At 33.8% G+C, this 8900-nt stretch overlaps 1 non-coding gene across 1 annotated transcript; it reads right to left on the bottom strand.

Annotated features, from left to right (window-relative positions):
• Nucleotides 1–5881: 5881 nt before the first annotated feature.
• LOC113624634 (U7 small nuclear RNA) lies at nucleotides 5882–5943 on the bottom strand. Its single transcript, XR_003434421.1, has one exon. It is a non-coding gene; the product is annotated as a U7 small nuclear RNA (small nuclear RNA).
• Nucleotides 5944–8900: the final 2957 nt, after the last annotated feature.

The raw sequence follows: 8900 nt of genomic DNA, 5'->3' as shown, positions 1-8900 counted from the left end.
AAAAATATGTATTCATTTATTTTTAAAAAATCAAAGATATTTATGTACTTTTTTCATTTTTTTACTGTGGTAAAAAATATATAACAAAGTATACAAGCTTAACTCTTTTTAAGGGTATAGTTCAGTAGTATTAAGTACATTCATGTTGTCGTACAACCTCACCACACTTGATCTCCAGAACTCTTCATTTTTCACCACTGAAACTCGATACCCATTAAAAATTAACTCCCCATTCTCCTCTCCCCCCAGTCCGTGGCAACCACCATTCTACTCTCTGTCTGTATGATTCTGACTATTCTAGCTACTTCATATAAGTGGAATCATACAGTATTTGTCTTTTTAGGGCTGGCTTATCTCACTTAGCATAATGTTCCTCAAGATTCATTCATGTTGTAACATATGTTAGAATTTCCTTCACTTTTTTAAAAGTCTGCATAATATTCCTTTGCTTGTATATACCACATTTTACTTACCCATTCTTATGTGGATGGACACTTGTGTTGCTTTCACATTTTATCTATTGTGAAAGATGCTGCTATGAACTTGGGTATATAAATATGTCTTCAAGATTCTGCTTTGAATCTTTTGGATATGTATCCAGAAATGTAATTGCTGGGACATATGGTAATCCTTTTATAATTTTTTGAGAATCACCATACTGTTTTCCACAGTGGCTGTGCCAGTTTACATTCCTACCAGCAGTGCACAAGGGTTCTAATTTCTCCATATCCTCACCAAAACTTGTTATTTTCACTTTCTGTTAGTAGTCATCCTAACAGGTGTGTTGCAGTTCATGTAGGCAGTTTAAAAAAAAATTTTTGCATATGATGTAAAAACAACTCTTTCTTTACTCAACTTCCCCAAATTTCACTTCCTAGAAGAAATTTCTGTCAATATTTATCAAAAAATTTTTTGAATTTTTGCAGTCATGATTTTTCAGTTAGATATCTTTGCTTCCTACAATGAAATAGGAGGATTTGTTTTTTTCCCTATTACAGACACACACACACACACACACACACACACACACACACACTATATCTTTACTCTTTTTCCAATTAAGTTTATATCCTCAATTTTGTTTACAGCAATAGGCAAAGTTTACATTATTAATACTATGTAAATATTTTCACAGCTGAGTCAGGTAACAGACTAGGATTTTACGTGGCCCTCCCTATCCTCAGGTTCTGCACCTGCAGATATAGAGGGTTGACTAAGAGACTTGAGCATCCATGGATTTTAGTTTGTGCTAAAACTAAACCAGTCCCCTGTGGACTTGGAGGGACCACTGTATTTTATTTCTCATGCAAACTTTTGATTTCCTTGGAATTAATAACGGCCATTTTTGTTTTTTTAATTTCATAAGAATTTGTTCTAATTCATTCTCAAACTCTTGCAGAAACATAAATCTCTAAGAAAAATTTGCTGAGTGCCTGCTAGATTGCTAGGGACTGCTCTGAGAATCTGCGATATAACAGATATAACAGTATCCCATAGAAAGCTCCCTGACCATTTGGAGCTTACTTTCTGGCTGGTGAGACAGATAATAAACAATATTATAATAAATAAATGTACTACCAATAATGTTAGAAGGGCTGGAAGCTATGGGGGAAAAAAAAGTAAGTATAGTGGGTAGAATGCAGTTTTCATCATTAACAGGGAGTTGGGACAGACCTCCTTGGAAAGGCAACTTTTGAGAAGACATTAAAGGAGTACGGGCTTGGAAGTAGTGTAGTAAGGAAGCATGCCTGGCATGTTGGAGAGACGTATGTAGCAAGAACTGAGGGAGTGAGGAGATGAGAGGTAGGAGATGAAGTTAGGAAATGGGGCCCACTTAAGACTTTGTGTTTTATTCTGCGGGAAAGAAGTTTTTAGTGCTTGAGCAGAGAAGTGATAATCTGACCTTTGTTTTAAAATGATCTTCTTGGCTGCTGTGTTGAGAATAATGGGTACTATTTGGAGGGGAGGGCAGAGGAGGAAAGGGTAGAACAGGAAGAAGAGTTAAGAGGCAGTTACAAGGAGTCAGGTGAGATTCTTGGTGGTTCTGTGGCTCACACACATCAGGAACTCTAGGGGTTTTGTGTTTTTCTTTAACCATTATTGCCAGCATTCCTGGCCTTCATTCAGCAGTCTGAATGGATTGCTTAATATATGCATTCTTACTAGATCTCTGTTCACCATCATCAGCAGGATGCCCTTTGCCTGCAATGGACCTTCTGGTTTACTATCCAAAGTCTTCCTCTTCCTTGATGACTGCTTCATTTCAGTGAAGCAAATATTTTAGTAGGCTTTTGAGAGAGGGGGCAAGGAAAGTCATTCTTTAAGTCCTTGAAAGTCTGAAAATGTTTTTATTGCAGTCTCACATTCGATAGCTACCTTGACGGAGTAAATAATTCTAAGTTGAAAATTAACTCCCTTTAGAATTTTGAAGAAATTATTCATTTGCCTTCTGACTTCCAATGTTGAATTTTTATATCATAACAATGGGACCTTGGTTTGACTCTTTTTCCCCCTCTTCTTCCATACAGTACTTTTCAAGACTGGAAACAAATGTTTAATCTCTGGGACATCTTCTAGTATTATTTATCTTTAATAATTCCCATCTCTATGTTTTCCCATTTCTTTCTGTTTGGAACTTCTATTACTTAGATATTTGACCTCCTCTACCTTTGCAATGTTTTTCTTCCTATTTTATAACTATTTATTTGTTTCCTATTTTGAGAAATCTCCTCAACTTTCTTTCTAGTCCTTCAATTGAATTTTTCCTTTTTCCTATTATATCATGTTAATTTCTAAGAATTTCCTTTCTCTGAATATTCCTCTTCCATTATATCCTATGTATTACCAGGTCCTTTACACTGCCCTGAAATCACACTAGATACATCGTAATCCATTCACTTTTTCTCATAGATGATGAATGAATTCTTCAATCCCTTACACAAATTTCCAAGATGCTCTCATGCTCATGTTCAGCTGAAGACTTTGTTTCCTTTTTCACTGAGGATAATTTTTTTTTAATTTAAAGATTTTTACAAACTCATACTTAGCACCACATTTACTCAGATACTACAATCTGATCCCATCTGTTTTGCCTCTCATCTGTGCTATGGATGAATTACCCATGCTTCTATCAAAGACTCCAATATCCTCTCACATACTCAAAGATACCATTCTGGCAATTCTCCAGTCTTTTGCCTATATCAACTTTTCATTCTCTACAGGATTATTATTATCAATGTATTATCACACTATAATTTATCCCATCTTAAAATCTCTGGCTTGACCCTACTTTCTCCTCCACCTGACTGCTCATTTCCCCTGCCTTTACAGAAAAACATCTTGGAAAAATTGTCTACACTCATTGCTCCATTTTCCCTTATCTCATTCTCCCTTAAACCCATGCAAATTTGGTCTTTATTGCTAATAGGTCACTTTGTGCACTTGTTACCACTGCTCTTGTCAAGTTGTCAATGGCGTACTTTTTGATAATCTCAATGGTCAGTAATTAGTATCTTTTAATATTCAATATTAATTATCTTATTTATGGTCTACCTTGCCCACCAAAATGTAAATTCCATGAGGGAAGAATACTGGTCTCTTATGTTCACTGACTTAGAAGAATACTTGTCATCATCTTTCAGTTAATATTTGTTAAAATGATTGGATACAGTACCTTCTCTTATATCTCTGTGGACATTAATCATAAATTTTGGAAATTTTATTCTTATCCCTGCCTTGTTTCATTTTTTTCTAAGCTGTTTACATTTTTTAAAATTAATTAATTAATTTTTGGCTGCCTTGAGTCCTTGTCGCTGCATATGGACTTTCTCTAATTGTGGAGAATGGGGGCTTCTCTTGTTGCAGAGCAAGGACTCTAGGTGCGTGGGCCTCAGTAGATGTGGCACATGGGCTCAGTAGTTGTGGCTCATGGGATCTAGAGTGCAGGCTCAGTAGTTGTGGTGCACGGGCTTAGTTGCTCCGCAGCATGTGGGATCTTCCCAGACTAGGGTTCGAACCTGTGTCGCCTGCATTGGCAGATGGAGTCTTAACTACTGTGCCACCAGGGAAGCCCAAAGCTGTTTACCTATTATTTTACTAATTGTTAATTAATTAATTTGTTTATTTATCCATTTGTTTCATGCCTTTTGTGTGGAATGTTTTTTTTCAAAAGTTTCATGATCCCTGATTCTTAATTGGATACAATTAAGAGACAAATTACTAAAAATCTTACTGGCTTGGAAACGTCCAAATGTTACCAAGTAGCTCTATTTAGACCATTCCTCCCACAGCAAAATCATAGAGAAACTGGAGGGACATTTACATTTGACAGAAAAGAAAGGCTTTGAGTGAAGAAGTTCTCACATTCTTACTGTATTTTTTCTTTTTTTTTTTTTTCTGGTTGAGCTCTGATCTATGCATGCATAAAAAGGACTCCAAGCAGCCCAGAAAAGGTTAAAATAGGTAAATAGAGACCAAGTTTGTAATATGAGTCTGTCTAAGTTAATTGTATTCTAAAAGAAAACAACAACAACAACATTACTCAGAGGAATAGAAAAGAATCCAGAGCTTCTTCAACACAACATTCACCATGTCCAGGACATAATCACAAAATTACTAGATTTATTAAGAAATAATAAATACAACCAATCTTCCAAACAAAAGGTAATCAATAAAGACCAACCACTAGATGGCAAATCTAAGAGAATAGCACTTTAAAGAAGCTATTATTATTGCATTCAATGTTATAAAGCAAAGCATACTTAAAATCAAGGAACAAATATGAAATCTCTATAGAAACTATAAAGAAACTATAAAGAAGATTCAATTTGAAATTCCACAATTGAAAAGTAAATGAAATAAAAAATACCTGGTTAGGCTTAACAGAAGAAATATAAATTAAATAATCTAATTTGAAGAACACAGAGGAAAAGTATTGACCCCATAAATGAATAGAGCATAAAGTATCTGGTAATATCAAAATTTCTAATATATAAGCATTTGAAGCCCTAGAATCAGAGGAAGGAAAAAAGGAACAGAAAAACTATTTGAAAAAACAATTGCCAAAAATTTCCCAAATTTAGTAAAGGTCATAGATTTACAGATTCAAAAGGTCACTGGCTCTAAAGTATAATAAATACAAAGTAAATTACATGTTAGTCAAAGAAAGACAATCAAAGAAAAAGACAAAATCTTGAAAGCAGAGGAAAAGCATACATTAGAACAGGGGACAACAATTTCAAAGCCATGTATTTCTTGTCAGAATCAATGGAGGTCAAGGTAGTGGAACTGATCTTGACAGTGGAACATCTTGAGGGTTAAAAGAAAAAAAAGTCTATATTTGAAGATAATATTCTTTAACTGTAAAAGCATAATAAGGCATATTTAAATAAACAAACCTAAGAAAATGAATTTCCAGCAAACTTGCATTAAAAGGGAATTATTTTATCTAAAGGAATATGATTCCAGATGGAAGTACATACCTTCAGAAAGGAATGAAGTGCTCTAGAAATTATAATTATGGATATAAAATTATATTTATGAATTTAAAATTATATTTATACTTATAAATATAAAATATTTTTCTTAATTTAAAATACATATGACTGTTTAAATAAAGTATATAACTTATATTAAGCAGTTTAAAACATATGTAGATATAAATGAAAACTATAGCATAAATGATGTGGGGAGTGGTAAATGGAACTGTTTGTGAAATTCTTGCAATTTGCATTAAGCAGTGAAATATCAACTCAAGTAGACTGTGAAAAGTTGTATGTTGTAACCCTAGAGCAAACACTAAAGAAAAAATAATGCAAAATGTTTTAACAAAAAAGCCAATAGATAAATTATAATGAAATTCTTTGTTTGTTTTTTTTTTTTAGGAAGTTTTCTGGTGGGAACCGGAAAACCTGCTAGACAAATTCTACAAGAGCCATAACACTTATAATGAAATTCTTAAAAAAAAAAAAAAAAGTTATTTATCTTAAAAGAAGACAGGAAAAGAGGAAAAAGTACAGAAGGGGAAAACAGGCAACAAATAATAAACATAAATACAATCATATCACTAATTCCATTAAATGTAAATAGAATAAAAGATATTGACAGAATAAATAAAAATCTAATGGAAAGCTCAGTTTATATGGGCTGGACTCCTTGATTTGTGGGATTCATTACAAAGTGAAATGGCTGTAGGTCTTTACTTTTTTCTTGGGTCCTTATTTTCCTAGGTAAGAACCATCTTTCATCTATATTAGAGGTAGAATGCTAACTTACTGCTTTTTGAATGAGGTCTAATGGTCTCATTATTCAGTAGGTATTCTTTTACTTAATTCTGCTGTTTTCAATATTGCATCTCTCCATCAACTGAGTCTGTTGTTGCCCTTGGTTCCACATTGTCTCTGAAAGAATCTCTTCAAATAGTAAACCTCTGATCTTCTGGAAGAATAGGTGTGGGTATAATGTTCAGCCGGCCAATTTGAAAAATGACTATCTTGAATAGGCTTATCTTTTTTAGAGGTAAAGGACATAAAGACATATTTGAGTAATACAGATAGTAGTCTTAATAATAATGCTATGAAATGAGAAGCAACCCTTTTAGGAAAGGGCCAGTGGAAGAAATTTCTGACTTCGTATTGCCATGTGGTGAGACTTTATGTATGATAAACCTCCTAGAACTCCTCAACACTCTCAGCTCATTCCTCTCCCCACTTCTGCAGGGTGGTCTAATTGTTAAACTTGAAGAAAAGGACATGTTCACTTCATTCCTCCCATTTTTTTCTCTTTCAAGACCTCTGAATCTGCAATGTGGGTGTATTTGATTTGTTTCCTTTCATGCAGGCAACATAAGGACAGCTTTGGTCTTAGAGGACAACTTTGGTCTTAGGGGTATCTGTGTTATCTGTGCCACTGTGTGCAACTGCGTTAATTAAGACGGGGATGATGGTTGCAGATCTAGAGCCATAGTCTCCAAATAGCTTTAGCAATATAGAAAAGATGGTAATTTCTTCTCCATCTGTCTATATTCGGGTCTTAGCTCTCAACCTGTTTTGATTAAGGAGGGAAAAAATACTATGTACTGTCCCTTAAAATCCCAACAGGAAACACTGTGTCTGCCTCTGAAATGTAAATAATATTATAGTTTATTAATTTGCTGCTTGTTCTAATCAGGCTATTTTTGAAATAGTCATTGTATTAGCAAAACATAAATGGTCATTTTTCTGAGGTGTATCTTATTTGCTTATTTTGTATTTATAAAAATACCTGTAAATGGGATATCACTACACTTTTAGTAGAATGACTAAAATTAAGAAGACTGATAATGTCAAGAAATGACATGAGGATGGTGTAAGTGAAATTTTTATATGTTGGTGGTGGGAGCATAAATTGGCAAAACTACTTGGGAAAATTGCCTTCCAATACCTAAAACAGTGAATCATATGTTTATCCTATGGCCCAGGAATTACACTGCCAGACTTATTTCCGGTGCATTTGTCCACCAAAAACATGTACAAGAACATTCAAGACTACTTTTTTCTTAGTAGCCGTAAATAAATTGCAAATAACAAATGTCCAATGCCAGCAAAATTGACAAAGTATAGTATATTAATAAAATGGAACACTATGGAGCAATGAAATGAATAAATTACCACCACATGTAACAACAAGGTGAATCTCATAGACATTATATTGAACAAAAGAGACCACATATAAAAGAGTACATATCATATAATTCGATTTGTAGGAGGTTCTAGAATAAGAAAAACTAATCTATTGTAAAAGAAGTCAGTACAGTAGCTTCCTTAGCAGGTGAGTAAGTAATGAGTAGGATACCAGGATACCAGGAAACATTTTGAGGTACTAGAAATATTCTGAGTCTTGATCAAGATAATGATTACTTTAATTTATGCTATACCTCAAAAAATGTCAACATTTTATATATTCATTAAAAAATTATCTTTAAAAACTTGATTCCTAAAAGACAATTAAATGTAGCAAACACAATCATATTTTAATATTTTGATGACCAGATAAAAATTCATATTCTCATAGGTATTCACAACACAAAGATAATAAATATTTATTTATTAAGACTTAATGGATAAACTTGACTTTCAACAATTATTATTTATATTCTACCAATAGTAACAATAATTTCTCAAATCTGAAATTTCATGAGTCAATTTTTTTTTTTTTTTTTGCGGTATGCTGGCCTCTCACTGCTATGGCCTCTCCCCTTGCGGAGCACCGGCTCCGGACGTGCAGGCTCAGCGGCCATGGCGTACGGGCCCAGCCTCTCCGCGGCATGTGGGATCTTCCCGGACCAGGGCGTGAACCCGTGTCCCCTGCATCGGCAGGCGGACTCTCAACCACTGCGCCACCAGGGAAGCCCGAAAAGTTAATATTTAATTAGGAAGTTATATTGTAATTGCCCTTTTCTAAGGACCAAGAAGCATTATTTCTACAGAATTACTTAACTATAGAAGTTAGTGTAAAAACAGTGTAATGAAAACATTATTTAATCAGCTCTCTTTTAATCATTATTTTAGCCATAGCACGTGCACTTGGTATTAGGTATTAACATAAGCTTATATATGAGAGGGAAATTAGTTTATCGGTTTAATAATTATATACTAATATCTATTATATGCAGTTGAATTATAATCATATGTCTCAAGCTTGCCACATCATGCCTTAGTTCAAAATGATATCATTATAGCTCTTATATGAGAGACAAAGAGAATGTGTAGCTGTTTCCATTTATAACAAACAAGACTAATTCCATCAAATTGTCAGTTGTTATGCAACTTCATTAAAATCTGCCATCATCAATTGTTTGTAATCTACTTAGAGTTTGGTTTTGTCTCAAATTCTTTTTTTTTTTTTTTTTTTTTTTTTTTTTT

The sequence above is a fragment of the Aethalodelphis obliquidens genome, unplaced genomic scaffold (genome assembly GCF_003676395.1).
Source record: "Aethalodelphis obliquidens isolate GAN/ISIS:26980383/991018 unplaced genomic scaffold, ASM367639v1 scaffold13, whole genome shotgun sequence".
Taxonomy (NCBI): Eukaryota; Metazoa; Chordata; class Mammalia; order Artiodactyla; family Delphinidae; genus Aethalodelphis; species Aethalodelphis obliquidens.
The sequence above is the reverse complement of the archived record's forward strand: the minus strand, read 5'-3'. Positions and strand labels throughout refer to the sequence as shown.